The sequence below is a fragment of the Solanum lycopersicum genome, chromosome 3, assembly GCF_036512215.1.
Source record: "Solanum lycopersicum chromosome 3, SLM_r2.1".
Lineage (NCBI taxonomy): Eukaryota > Viridiplantae > Streptophyta > Magnoliopsida > Solanales > Solanaceae > Solanum > Solanum lycopersicum.
In genome coordinates this window covers 19,033,817-19,049,449 of record NC_090802.1, presented here as the reverse complement: position 1 = coordinate 19,049,449, position 15,633 = coordinate 19,033,817, and the positions used below count along the sequence as shown (strand labels likewise).

The window sequence follows — 15,633 nt, the reverse complement described above, 5'->3', positions numbered from 1 at the left end:
TGGGCACATTTATTTTTATTGGGATTTATGTGGAAGAAGACCAGCAGATATCTTAAAGTCTTTCTTCTGTTTCAGCCTTCGTGTATTTTTTTTGAAGTTGAGGATTGTACCATTTTATTGCTCTCTTTACAATGTATTTTTGTAGCTTAACGTATTAGCTGCTGATGCAGTTCCCAAGGTTAGGTGTATTCTCTTTTCAACTAAGAGAATATAGGAACTTTAACTAAGAATAAATTAGGATAAGAAGAATTGCTTAAGTAAGTATGTTGCTGCATGGGCTCTACAAAGGAAGTGTTCGGATTAGGAGCATTTTCAATAGGTTTCTTTTGTGTATTTGTTCAATGAGGCCTGGGGCCTTCCATTTCCAAAGACTATGGATTTGGCATTTGTATTTTAACATTGGTCTAAACCATGCTCTACTACCAGTCTTGCAACAGTATTAAAGTATTGGTGCAAAGAGATCGGTCCTTCACTTGCTAATCGTTCATGAATCTTGTTTTTTCAAGATCTAAAAATAAATCAATATGGTGGAATGGTGAAATCAGCTTGCTTGACCTTTCCATTTGATGTCTCTTCCCTACCAGTGACTTCTCAGGTATGTGTGAAGGGCATTCATGTAGCAAGTTGATCGTTTTCGGAGCTACATGCATAGCAACAAAAGGCCTTTCTGTGATTATTCCATAAGAAAACTCAATCCTCTTTGAAAAGTCACTTCAGTTGTGCCTTCCCAGTCCCAAAAGAAAGTCATTTCAAATAATTCTGCTCATTGAAGGTGACTCAAATCCTATTCAAGGAATGAACCATCCATCAGAAGCTATACTAGTCAATTAGTTTTGTTTTGTTGTGCTTGCTTGCTTGAATTCCTCTTTACTCGATTCTAACTAGATTTTCACTGTCGAATCCTTTTTGTGTTATCTATTGAGATGATTTACACATGCTGATGATAGGATGTTCATTCCTTTATTTGCAAATGTTTTTTAAAGTCTTGGAGCACCTTTGAATGTTGCTAAACCCACAAAAGATTCAAGTGTGGCTATTTTTTGACTAGGAGTTGTAGGCCTTATTGTGAGTATTCTTCACATTGCAAACAACCTTCTTGTTCTTTTTTGTTTTTTAATCCATATATATGTTAATCTTACTAATAATGATCTAATCTCTTTTGGTCAGGCTGCAGACGGAGCAAAAATTGCTAGTGCTTCAAGGATAATTTGTGTCGATTTAAATGCTAGCTGATTTCAGTAAGGTAATTAACTTGTGCCTTACACATTCTCGATCCATTATCTTATATAGCAATGCAACTAATTCATCCATTTTACTTTTATTTTACAGCTAAGAAATTTTGCGTGAAAAAGTTTGTGAACCCGAAGGATTAAAGTAAACCAGGTCAAGAGGTACTAATATCTGCTTCTCCTAATGGATCATTTTGCGAAAGAAAAAAAAGACACGTGTGAGTCATAGTTGATCATCATTTCTTGAATTTTGATTATTTGATTAGGTAATTGCTGAGATGACTGATTGCAAATTCGATCTGACTGTGAAGGGTACTGGTCATATTGATACTATGATTTCAGCATTTTGAATTGTCCATGATGTATGTTTTCTATCATGAAATTTCCTTAATTGTATATTATTATTTATATAATAATCTTAACGAACATTGTCGTTATTAATTTTCAGGTCTGGTAGGGGTTGTTCTTATTGGTATGTAACCCATAAGGAAGCTATGTTCAAGACACACCTTTGCACTTTCTAAATGAAATGAATTTCAAAGGAACCTTCTTTGGAAACTACACGCCTTGTTTGGATATTTCTTCTGTTGTTGAGAAATACATGAATAAGGAACTTGAATTGGAGAAATTCATCACTCATGCACTTCCCATACAATTAAATCGACAAGGCCTTTTGAATTAATGTTGAAGGGAGAAGGCCTTCATTACATCATCACCATGAATTGGGTGGAATACTATGAGAAGGATCCGAAAGCTGCAATGGTTGGACTATTGAACATGATGTTTGAGGTAATTTGGTAAGGTCCCTTCTTAAGTGTTCTTTGTCAATGAGAAATTATGTTGGTGTTGTTCCGCCATACTACTCCGGGATACTGAATTCTTTGAATGCTCGCCATGACGTGTTTGAAAGTTCTATGTGTTATATAACCATTGCTATGATGAGGAATTATCAACATCTTATACACAAATTTATGTCTAATAAAGCAAAAATTCCCTATCTTCTTAAACTCATTGTTTATATGAACTTAAACCTCTATTCTCTTTAAAGACAAGATTAGGTGCGTTTGTGAAACCTATTACGATCATGAACTATATACGGGATTACTAATGTGAAGTTTTTTTTTTACTGGTAACTCAAAGCTGTTTTCTTTTGCTTTTCTAGATTTTTAAATGTTTTATCTTTATGATGAACGAGTCATCTTTTAATCATGGTGAAAGGGAAGCTCTTTGATCTTGTATAAAAGCTTTGAATTTCTAAACTACTGAGATTTGGTGGTAGTTACAAGACTTCGCCCTCAACATATTGAATAGGATTATAGATGAGCTCATTATCAATGTATCATTGTTCCAGAAATGGGCATTAGTGCAGTATGGAGAATTGTAGTATTTAAGATGGAGACTTTCATCAAATGCTCCCTCAGATGTCTGCCTAGTCTTCCTTCAGGTGCATTTGTTGAACTTATTACGATTATGAACTGTATAAGGAATTGCCAATATGAAATAATTTTTGAACTAGTAACTAAAAGCTATTTTCTTTTGCTTTCAAAGATTTTAAATCTTCCGTCCTTCTGGTTAAAGAGGCATTTATTTAGAACGGTGAGAAGGAATCTCTAGAATCTTGTGTAAAGCATTGAACTTCTGTGCTTCTTAGAGTCGTGGGGAGTTACAACTTGGTTCACTCATCTCCTGATAGTTCCTTGTATGTTCTCTTTTCGTTAATTGAGTATTTTGTTTCTTGGTCTAGGTTGTGTTCTTTTTTCAGAACATTGGCTAATCAGGAAAGCAACCCTTGCATCATCCACAGAGGTAGAAGCTTTGGGGTACTCATCAGATATATGCAACGGAAGCAGCTTTCAGACTTGGTAAACTGATGATGGATGCCCTTATTTTCATGCATATGGAATTGAGAAGATCCTATGGACCTGAAGAGTGGTTACCCTCAATAGATCTGATGGGATAAGCTTGAACTAGGTAGTTAGAGGCCATAGCTTGGTGGATGGCTGTCATACGGGTAACACTTCTTTAATTCATTTAATAAAAGGATCTATTTTTGTCACAATTCTTGTGATTAATCAATTAGTGCATTCTAACTTACGAGAGGTACTCTAGTACTTCCACTTATGTTTTAAGATGCTATTTGTGCTTAGATGTAAATGTTCTAGGTGATAAAACCTCAGAGAAATAATGCACTTTAAAAAACGAGGAACACATGATGCAGGGTTGTCAAAAATTTTCCCACCAATACAAGCACATACGCTTTTAATCCTAAATTCGATCTACAAGTTTCAGTCTATCTGAGTCTTCAATGTGGATATGCTGCAAATGATTTGTCATCTGAGTAGAGTGGACATTACATTTCAACATGAAAATAGTATGTAATTTTGGTTAGAGTAGTATCTCCCTTAGACACTTTTAGTGAGCCTAGTCTTCCAATGGCTCAAGTTTTGTTTGAAGACATTAGAGTTTTCTAGCTGGTATCTTGTCGGGGCGATCTAAATTTCTGAATATTTGTAGCTATGGCTTGGCAAAAAGAACTGAGAGCCTCATGACATAATCTGAGCCTCTTGCGTTATTTCTCCATTACCAAAACTAACGGGCCTCTTCTAGGCCTTTTCCTTTCTTTCACTTTAGAAAACAAATAGAGCATTTACATCAGCAATAGCAATAGTAGTTGGACCTCATTGTGAGTGATGCACACTGTTCAAAAGCACCTCAAAGTTCCTTGCCACAATCACTAGGCCATCCCCATGAGAATTCAATTTAGAAAATTTAATATGAGGAGGTAGAGCAAGACTCAAACTGATTTATTGCATGATAGCCTTCATTGAATCTCGTTTTGTTTTCATTAACTCAAATAGAGAGCATATGAAGTATATATTATTATTTTATGACAGAATCTGTTAAATAATTTGAATAATGTTCAGTAATTTTCAGAGCTATTGCATTACTTTTGTAAAGTTATGTGTATCTCTCCATCCCCAATCTTAGTTTAGCGTGTTAATGTCATTAAAACATTTGTCTGCTACAGCCTCGCCTAGCTCAGCCTCTCAAACTTAAATCATCAATAAAAGAAGTTGATGTAGCACCTTAATAAATTGAAGGGGACTATGTGTTGTACTGATGCATTTTTGTTAAATGTGCAATCTTTCTTGTTGCAGGATGGTGATGTTTGAATATTCACTGCTTGTAAACTTAAAAATGTTGGACGATCTTCAATTATCAAGGCAAATTTCCATCGAAAGCTTGCATAATAATCTTGCACAGACTGCCTCCAAGGCTTAGCTCGAATGGAAGAAGGTGGTGTCGCAGGTTTGAGCCCCACACCATGCAAAGGGAAGCCCGGAATTTAAGTGGAGAGGTGTAGAGGGCGGGCCTATTATCCACTGAGTTTAGAAGGCTATTATTGGTCAAAAGGGCGGGTCACAAGTGGATTTCTCGGTTATAAAAAAAGAATCTTGAAGAGACTTTCAAGAACACCAGATGTTTTGATGACTGGGTGGGTATGCTGTAGTTTGAAAAATTCATTTTTCTGTAGTTTTGCCAATACTCAACATCTTTGGCTAGTAGTTTAGGTTATTGAATTTCTTCTTCTTCACAAGCATATGCATGTTTAGGGATGGTACTGTTTTCATGAATGACGGGCTCTTGGAGATTAAGTGCATTCTCCAAATTCCTTAGCACCTCACCCATTGACGGAATGTGCATCAGATTCTTTTAAGTATTTCACTGCGTTTCTCCAAACTTGCTGAATGAATCTGGTCTTACATTGCCCAGAAGGTCGGGATCTATGATATGTTCCATCTATCTCTTCTCTTGCAAATTCATTGCCCAGTCAGCTAAGTTGACCTTCTCCCTCGGAAGAGATCTATCTCGGGCAGACCTAGCACAAAGAACTTCACATAAAATTGTCACCAATGGAGGAAGAAGAAGGATGATGAAACTGTTTAAGAACTGTTAAAGAAACTCACAAAAAGGTGAAGGTATGCTCTATTGTCCTTAAACTCACTTGCTCTTATAATGTCTTGTCATTTTCAAACACAAATTTTACCCTTTCCGGTCAATTAGTATCTATTGGTTGGGTTCTCTATGTTTTACTGATTGCTATTTTAAAGATCTGTAGTAAAAAATATGAGATAGCCTGGATGTTTTGTTTGTTTGATAAGATTCTTTTTTCTTGATTTCTTTTCTCAATTTTAACAGTAAGTCAAGGATAGAGTTATCTGAAATATTCATTTTTTTGATAAAGAGTAAGTTATTTACAGTTGTTTGGAACATTCATCCGTAGTTCGTTTCTTAATTTTCCTAAAATAAGATTAAAATAGAAAGGAAGAAGAATGCTACCCTGTACATTTGGGAACATTTATTTTTATTGGGATTTGTGTGGAAGAAGACCAGCAGATATCCTAAAGTCTTTCTTCTGTTTCAGCTCCAGTGGATTTTTATTTTAAAATTGAGGATTGTTCCATTTAATCTCTCTTTAAAATGTATTTTTGTAGCTTAACTTATTAGATGCTGAGGCAGTTCCCAATGCTAGGTGTATTCCGTTTTCAACTAAGAGAATATAGGAACTTCAACTAAGAAAAAATTAGGATAAGAAGAATTGCTCAAGTAAGGATGTTGCTACAAGGGCTCTACGAGGGAAGTGTTTGTATTAGGAGCATTTTCAATCGGTTTCTTTTGTGTATTTGTTCAATTAGGCCTGGGGTCTTCCATTTCCAAATATTGTGGATCTAGCATTTGCATTTTCACATTGGTCTCAACCATGCTCTAGTACCAGTCTTGCAATAGTATTGGAGTATTGGTGCAAACAAATCGGTCCTTAACTTGCTAATCGTTCATGAATCTAGTTTTTTCAAGATCTAAAAATACATCAATATGGTGGAATGGTCAAATAAGCTGGCTTGCCTTCTCCATTTGATATCTCTTTTCTACCAGTGACTTCCAAGGTATATGGGAAGGGCATTCATGTAGCATTTTGATTGCTTAGGGAGCAACATGCATAGCCACAATTGGCCTTATCTGATTATTCCATAAGAAATACTTAATCCTCTTTTAAAAGTCACTTTAGTTGTGCGTTCGCAGTCCCAAAAAGAAGTCACTTCAAATAATCATGTTCATTGAAGGTGACTCACTTCCTATTAAAGGAATGTACCATCCATCAGAAGCTATACTAGTCAGTTTTGTTTTGTTTTTTTGTGCTTGCTTGCTTGAATTCCTCTTTACTCGATTCTAATTAGATTTTCACTGTTGAATCCTTTTTGTGTATATCTATTGAGATGATTTACGCATGTTGATGATAGGATGGATGTTCATTCCTTTATTTGCAGATTTTTTTGAAAGTCTTGGAGCACCTTTGAATGTTGCTAAACCCACAAAAGATTCAAGTTGCTATTTTTTGACTAGGAGTTGTAGTCTTTATTGTGAGTATTCTTCACATTGCAAATAACCTTCTTGTTCTGTTTTGTTTTTTAATCCATATATATGTTAATCTTACTTATAATGATCTAATCTCTTTTGGTCAGGCTGTAGACGAAGCAAAAATTGCTAGTGCTTCAAGGATAATTTGTGTCGATTTAAGTGCTAGCTGATTTTAGTAAGGTAATTAATTTGTGCCTTACACATTCTCAGTCCATTATCTTATATAGCAAAGCAACTAATTCATCCATTTTACTTTTATTTTACAGCTAAGAAATTTTGCGTGAAAAAGTTTGTGAACCCGAAGGATTAAAGTAAACCAGGTCAAGAGGTACTAATATCTGCTTCTCCTAATGGATCATTTTGCGAAAGAAGAAAAAGACAAGTGTGAGTCATAGTTTATCATCTTTTTTTGAATTTTGATTATTTGATTAGGTAATTGCTGAGATGACTGATTGCAAATTCGATCTGAGTGTGAAGTGTACTGGCCATATTGATGTACGTTTTCTATCATTAAATTTCCTTGATTGTATATTATTATTTATAAGATAATCTTAATGAACATTATCTTAATTAATCATCCTCTTCTATGGTCGAGTGTATTGATCAATTCATCCTCGGAGTGCAGAACATCATAATAACTACTACTGTCTGGAGGTTTTGTATGAATGGTATTGAGAGAAAATAGAGCATCTAATATTGGGAGAGGTTTCCTTAGTTTGGAGAGGAGTTTACATTTAAACCAGCCTGCTCGTTAACTAGGATAAATTTTTTCATTGATTGATGTTGTGCAGCCTCTCCTCTTTTCTTCTCTTTATTGTATCTCTTTTCTTTTTATTGAGTTGGGATTGATACTTAGTATCAAGAGATTTAGTAGTTTGTCCATCCTTGTTCTTGGTAGGAGTGTTATTATTTGTAGGTTTACCTCCTGGCTTTACACTAGGATCATTGTATTGAGTGTGCTGAAGTTTGTCGATTTCCCGATTCCCTGTTTGAATACTGTTATTTGGTTCCATAGACGGAGTGACTGAATACAAGTAACAACCTCACTTCTTAGTTGATCTTCCTTATGAAGCTGTATTTTTTTAGTTTAAAGTTGTGACTTGGTAGAACCTTTTAACCTTTGATTTTGTACCTGGTTTCCCTCAGTGCTCTCAACCATTTTTTGAGAATTTACCATCATCTGAAGCTCATTAAGTTCTTCCTTTGTGAACCTTTCTGCCTATATTGAGATACCACACTGTGATCACCTTCTGAAATACTGACGTAAGCAGTAATATTCTGAGTTTGTTCAAAATTAGTAGTTCGAGCAGGGGCTCTAGTGTCCATCATCTGAACATTCATAAGGGTCCCACAAAGCATGGGATAAATTCCTCCCTTTGGTTTTCCTGTCCTTCAATATAGTAGGTTTCTGCTTGATCCGATCCACCTTACCTCCCATAACTTCATAAACAACCAACAATAGAAAACTGTTATCAGGGGGTTCATGGAGTTTAGGAGCATTGAGTCAATACCTGGGGTTATTTTGTTATCTTGCTCTGTTTATTTTGAGCTTTCTGATTACCATCACATGGACCTGTTTGATCCACTTTAATAAGGGAATTGGGGGTTGTGGGAGGGTTAAGTCAATACCTGACTTCTCCACCTGCTGCTTTTCAAAATTATTATCCTGCAAATTTAGGTTGTTCATTGGTTTAATAGAATTTATTTTGCTGACCATGGCCTTGTTGACCCTTGTTATTTTTCCTTTTTTTAGTTTTCCACTCATCCATTTGTTGTTTGTCCATCTCAGGTTGTGTTTCTTGTATTTGTTTTGGGTATTATCAACACCTGAAACACTAGCAGTAATATTAGCATTAATCTGTTGAGGAGAAGTTTGGGGAATCTGATTGCTGGCATCTGCGTCTTCTTGCCCTTGATTTTATTTGCAGCTTCAGGTTCTTTTCTCTTCTTGTATTCCTCGTCTCTTCTCTCTATATTACAAAGTTGTGATATGTGACCTTAGTGTTTGCAATAAGAACAGTACTCTAGTAGTACCTCATATTGGATGTCTTGCCATCTTCCCATCCAAACATGATGTGGTCTTTCTTTCGTAATGTCTATATGCATCCTAACTTTTGCCTAAGACTACTGATAATTCCTACGATCCTCTATTAGGCTACAAAGTGGTTCACTATGAAGATGAATTGGATAAAGATATGCCACCTGTGAATGATCAAGAAGAAGATTAATTAGGGTGTAGGCACTAAGGTTTAGAGTTTAGGCACTAAGGATTGGGGGTTTGGATTCAGGTTTTAGGGTCTACGACCTAAGATTTATTGTTTAGAGTTTAGGATTTAGTGTTTTTATCTTAGGGTCTAGGCCTTGAGGTTTAGAGTTTAGTGTTTAGGGTTTATGCCATAAGGTTTAGGGTTTTACCCAATGCTTTTGGATTTAAGGTTTGGGGTTTTGGGGCTTAGGCCCTAAGGTTTAGGGTTTCAGAGATTAGGGTTTAGGCCCTAGGGTGTAGGATTTGAGGTTTATTATTTAGGATTTAGGCCCTAAGGTTTTAGGGTTTAGGCCCTTAACTTTAAGATATAAAGTTTAGGCCCTAAGGTTTAGGATTTAGGGTTTATGGTTTAGGGTTTAGGCTTTAAGGTTTAGGGCTTAGGAACTAAAGTGTAGGGTTAAGGGTTTAAACCCTAAGGTATTGGGCTTATGTTTTAAGATTTATGGTTTAGGCATTAGGGTATATGGTTTAGTGTTTAGGGTTGAGGCCCAAAGGTTTAGACTTTGATCTAAGACTTAGGATTTAGAGTTTAGGGATAGATTTTAGGCCTTAAGGGTTAGGGTTTAGAGGTTACAGTTAAGATTTGAGCCCCTACAGTTTGGTTTAGGTTTAGGTTTGGGTTTGGGTTTGGGTTTGTGTTTTGGGTTATGGGTTTTAGCAGTAAGATTTAGGGTTTAAGGATTAGTCTTAAGATTTAGATTTTGGGGTTTAGACCCTAAGGTTTATGGTTTAGGCACATGGTTTAGGGCTTAGACTCTAAGGTTTAAGGTTAATGATATATAATTTAGTATTTAGGCCCTAAGGTGTAGGGACATTAGATGAGCATATGCATCTTCTTTTTTTCTACAATTATTTTGGCTTTTTAAAGTGGATGCTTCAGTAGAAGTAAGACGTGGTTTATGGTTTAGGCCACATGGTTTAGGGTTTAGGCTCTAAGGTTTAAGGTGTATGATATATGGTTTAATATTTAGGCCCTAAGGTGTTGGGACATTAGATAAGCATATGCATCTTCTTCTTTCTGCACATATTTTGGCTTTTTAAAGTGGACGCTTCAGTAAAAGTAAGACGTGGTGCAACCAAAACTCTTACAAGATTGATACCTTGTGTTCATGTTGGTGTATAAGGGACTAAAGGGAATGTTTGTAAGTGTCATTGTTTCCATTTGATTGTTTGTTTTCTTATATTCGCTTGTGCATCACTTGAAGCTTCTCTTGGAGGGTCTGATTTTTCTCCTTCAGATTAATATCACTCAGAATATATGAGAATTATTTTCTTCAAATCAATAGATAACAAATGAAATGACAAGATCTACTGTTTGTCAGTTTTGATGTTGGCTCTAGTGAGTACACTCTCATATATCAAATTCTGACCCATATGTATCTACACTCAGACACATTTATATAGAAGTGAACCTTGAACTTTGATTTATTGCCTTGGAGTGTATACTAATTGCAGCTTCTGCTTCCTTTTACTGAAGGTCATCCACTAATTTGACACAAATTGCTGGAAAATGCTGAATCAAACATTAAAATTTAAAATCATTAAATTAGTGTTTCAATTTCAGTCAACATTGCAAGATTTTTTCTCATTTCTGTCCAAACTTCATTTTGAATGCAATTCCTTTCCTTATGTCATGAACAATTCCAAGACGATTTTACTATTCCTGTTTTCGAGTACTCATGGGATTTTAGCTTGTCATTTTAAACCTAATCCTTTCTATTTTAATACTTAAGCAGTCTGAATTGTAAGTTATTGAACGTGATAAAGTCTTTGTACTATGTAATTTCTGCAATACTTTCTTTATGTTTATGTTGTTAAATTGTGGGTGCTCCCTTCCATACACAGGAATGAAGAAGAGCTCAGGAAAGATGTTGCCTAGTTCATGCTCTTGTAGAGGACTTCACCATTTTTATTCCTTCTATTCTTAAGATTATGGTTAAACATAGGTTGCAGGTCTGCATTGATTTTTTGGGTTCTCCCTATCACTACTATGACAATATAAATGCGTATAATAAATTTGTTCTTGATAAGATAATTTTTGTGTAGGTCAATGATTGCAGCAGATTGTGTACCGCCAGTGAGGCTTATCAACAGAGTACTAAAGATAATTGGGAAGAGTGGATAGGCATTTCAACATTGAACTTTTGAAAGAATCACCTAGTCTAGCAATAAAAACATGTACAAAACTGGCTCAACTATAGGTATTACCTCTTCAACATCCTCATCCTTATCAGGATACCTTTATCTCAAAAAAATAAATAATACAAAACCTCTGTTTCATTGTTCGTTAGAAAAAGAAACAATAGCTTAAAGACTTTCTAAAAAAAAGTAAGCGCTTCTAGTTGTCTTACTTTTTTCTAATGTTGAATGTTTGCAGCCTTTTTGTTGGGGGAGAGCTGTTTGCTGCAGGTTTTGTTAGTTGTGGTCACAACTTAGTGAGGCTAGTACGGAGTTTAGAAATGACACTTTCTTCTCCAAATATCCCACCTTAAATTCTTGCTACACTTCTTAACTTGGTTAGTTTTTCCACATTTTTCGATTTTGAAGATATTGATGCATATGTTCTCACGAAATTTTTCCACCTGATGTTTTCAATTTGAGAAATTTTAGCATCTTCAAGGTTAGCTCTTCTATACTAGAAGAAAAGCACCTATACCTAACAACTATTATTAAATCTGCAATAAATGAAGTTGTTATAGCACCTCAACAAATTGAATGCATTTTTGTTAAATGTGCAATTTTTGTTGTTGCAGGATGGTGATGCTGAATATTCACTGCTTGTAAACTTTATTAGGTTGAATGATCTTCAATTGGCAAGGCGAATTTCCATCGAAATCTTGCATAATGATCTTGCACAGACTGCCTCCAAGGCTTAGCTCGAGTGGAAAAAGGGGATGGATTTGAGCACGATATTTAAGTGGAGAAGGGTAGAGGGGCGGGTCCATTATCCACTGAGTTTAGAAGGCTATGATTGGTCCAAAGGGTGGGCCACAGGCGGATTTCTCGGTTATCAAAAAAAAAGAAAGATCTCACAGAGACTTTCGCGAACTCCAGAAGTTTTGATGATAGGGTGGGTATACTGTAGTTTGAAAAATTCTTTTTTTCTGTAGTTTTGCCAACACTCCACTTCTTTCGCTTACTGTTTAGGTTATTGTAATTCAACTTCTTAACACACATTTGCATATTTGCCGTGATAGCTCACCAATAGGGATGGTAGTATTTTCTTGAATGACGGGCTCTTGGAGATGAAGTGCATTCTCCAAATTCCATAGCACCTCACCCATAGATGGCCTGTGCACCAGATTTAGCTAAGTATTTCACTGTGTTTATCCAAAGTTGTTGAAGGATCTGATCTTACTTCGCCCAGAATGTCGGGATATATGATATGTTCCAGTTGCCTTTTCTCCTGCAAATTCATTGCCCAGTCAGCTAAGTTGACCTGCTCCCTTGGAAGAGATCGATCTCGGGCAGGCCTAGCACTTTAACTTCGCATATAATGGTTACCATTGGAGGAAGAGGGATGATGATGAAACTGTTAAAGAACTATTAAAGACACTCACCAAAAGGTGAAGTTATGCTCTATTGTCCTTATGCTCACTTGCTGGTAAATTAGTATCTATTGATGGAGTTGTGTATGTTTTTCTGATGGCATATTTAAAGCTCTGTGGTGAAAAGATGAGATAGCGTGGATGTAGTTTTTGTTTGACTAATAGTCCTTTTTCTTGATTTCTTTTCTCAATTTTAATAGTAAGTCATGGATAGAGTTAGATGAAACATTCATTTTTTAATATAGAGTTATGTACAGTTGTTTGAAACATTCATCTATAATCCGTTTCTTGGTTTTCCTAAAAAGAGATTGAAATAGAACGGAAGCAGCATGCTACACTTTACATTTGGGCACATTTATTTTTATTGGGATTTATGTGGAAGAAGACCAGCAGATATCTTAAAGTCTTTCTTCTGTTTCAGCCTTCGTGTATTTTTTTTTTGAAGTTGAGGATTGTACCATTTTATTGCTCTCTTTACAATATATTTTTGTAGCTTAACGTATTAGCTGCTGATGCAGTTCCCAAGGTTAGGTGTATTCTCTTTTCAACTAAGAGAATATAGGAACTTCAACTAAGAATAAATTAGGATAAGAAGAATTGCTTAAGTAAGTATGTTGCTGCATGGGCTCTACGAAGGAAGTGTTCGGATTAGGAGCATTTTCAATAGGTTTCTTTTGTGTATTTGTTCAATGAGGCCTGGGGCCTTCCATTTCCAAAGACTGTGGATCTGGCATTTGTATTTTCACATTGGTCTCAACCATGCTCTACTACCAGTCTTGCAACAGTATTAAAGTATTGGTGCAGAGAGATCGGTCCTTCACTTTCTAATCGTTCATGAATCTAGTTTTTTCAAGATCTAAAAATAAATCAATATGGTGGAATGGTGAAATAAGCTAGCTTGACCTTTCCATTTGATGTCTCTTCCCTACCAGTGACTTCTCAGGTATGTGGGAAGGGCATTCGTGTAGCAAGTTGATCGTTTTCGGAGCGACATGCATAGCAACAAAAGGCCTTTCTGTGATTATTCCATAAGAAAACTCAATCCTCTTTGAAAAGTCACTTCAGTTGTGCCTTCCCAGTCCCAAAAGAAAGTCATTTCAAATAATCCTTCTCATTGAAGGTGACTAAAATCCTATTCAAGGAATGAACCATCCATCAGAAGCTATACTAGTCAATTAGTTTTGTTTTGTTGTGCTTGCTTGCTTTAATTCCTCTTTACTCGATTCTAACTAGATTTTCACTGTTGAATCCTTTTTGTGTTATCTATTGAGATGATTTACACATGCTGATGATAGGATGTTCATTCCTTTATTTGCAGATGTTTTTGAAAGTCTTGGAGCACCTTTGAATGTTGCTAAACCCACAAAAGATTCAAGTGTGGCTATTTTTTGACTTGGAGCTGTAGGCCTTATTGTAAGTATTCTTCACATTGAAAACACCCTTCTTGTTCTGTTTGTTTTTTAATCCATATATATGTTAATCTTACTAATAATGATCTAATCTCTTTTGGTCAGGCTGCAGACGGAGCAAAAATTGCTAGTGCTTCAAGGATAATTTGTGTCGATTTAAATGCTAGCTGATTTCAGTAAGGTAATTAACTTGTGCCTTACACATTCTCGATCCATTATCTTATATAGCAAAGCAACTAATTCATCTATTTTACTTTTATTTTACAGCTAAGAAATTTTGCGTGAAAAAGTTTGTGAACCCGAAGGATTAAAGTAAACTAGGTCAAGAGGTACTAATATCTGCTTCTCCTAATGGATCATTTTGCGAAAGAAGAAAAAGACAAGTGTGAGTCATAGTTGATCATCTTTTTTTGAATTTTGATTATTTGATTAGGTAATTGGTGAGATGACTGATTGCAAATTCGATCTGACTGTGAAGTGTACTGGTCATATTGATACTATGATTTCAGCATTTTTGAATTGTCCATGATGTATGTTTTCTATTATGAAATTTCCTTTATTGTATATTATTATTTATATAATAATCATAACGAACATTGTCGTTATTAATTTTCAGGTCTGGTAGTGGTTGTTCTTATTGGTATGTAACCCATAAGGAAGCTGTGTTCAAGACACACCTTTAAACTTTCTAAATGAAATGAATTTCAAAGGAACCTTCTTTGGAAACTACACACCTTGTTTGGATATTTCTTCTGTTGTTGAGAAATACATGAATCAGGAACTTGAATTGGAGAAATTCATCACTCATGCACTTCCCATACAATTAAATTGACAAGGCTTTTTGAATTAATGTTGAAAGGAGAAGGACTTCGTTGCATCATCACCATGGAGGACTAAACTTACTGTCCTAGAAAAGGAGCTTCTAGCTAGTCGCTTTTGTTTGAGAAAAGACCATGAATTGGGTGGAACACTATGAGAAGGATCCGAAAGCTGCAATGGTTGGACTATTGAACATGATGTTTGAGGTAATTTGGTAAGGTCCCTTCTTAAGTGTTCTTTGTCAATGAGAAATTATGTTGGTGTTGTTCCGCCATACTACTCCGGGATACTAAATTCTTTGAATGCTCGCCAGTACGTGTTTGAAAGTTCTATGTGTTATATAACCACTGCTATGATGAGGAATTATCAACATCTTATACACAAATTTATGTCTAATAAAGCAAAAATTCCCTATCTTCTTAAACTCATTGTTTATATGAACCTAAACCTCTATTCTCTTTAAAGACAAGATTAGGTGCGTTTGTGAAACCAATTACAATCATGAACTATATACGGGATTACTAATGTGAAGTATTTTTTTACTGGTAACTCAAAGTTGTTTTCTTTTGCTTTTCCAGATTTTTAAATGTTTTGTCTTTCTGATGAACGAGTCATCTTTTAATCATGGTGAAAGGGAAGCTCTGAGATCTTGTCTAAAAGCTTTGAATTTCTGGGCTGCTGAGATTTGGTGGTAGTTACAAGACTTCACCCTCAACATATTGAATAGGATTATAGATGAGCTCATTATCAACGTATCATTGTTCCTGAAATGGGCATTAGTGCAGTATGGAGAATTGTAGTATTTAAGATGGAGACTTTCATCAAATGCTCCCTCAGATGTCTTCCTAGTCTTCCTTCAGGTGCATTTGTGGAACTTATTACGATTATGAACTGTATAAGGAATTGCCAATATGAAATAATTTTTGAACTAGTAACTAAAAGCT

The 15,633-nt window shown here is 35.5% G+C and overlaps 3 pseudogenes; all 3 read left to right on the top strand.

Moving 5' to 3' along the window:
• The first annotated feature begins 532 nt into the window (after positions 1-532).
• Positions 533-2,460, top strand: LOC101244062 (alcohol dehydrogenase 3-like; annotated as a pseudogene).
• On the top strand, positions 6,556-7,222 carry PSA1 (alcohol dehydrogenase 2-like; annotated as a pseudogene).
• On the top strand, positions 13,778-14,831 carry PSA2 (alcohol dehydrogenase 2-like; annotated as a pseudogene).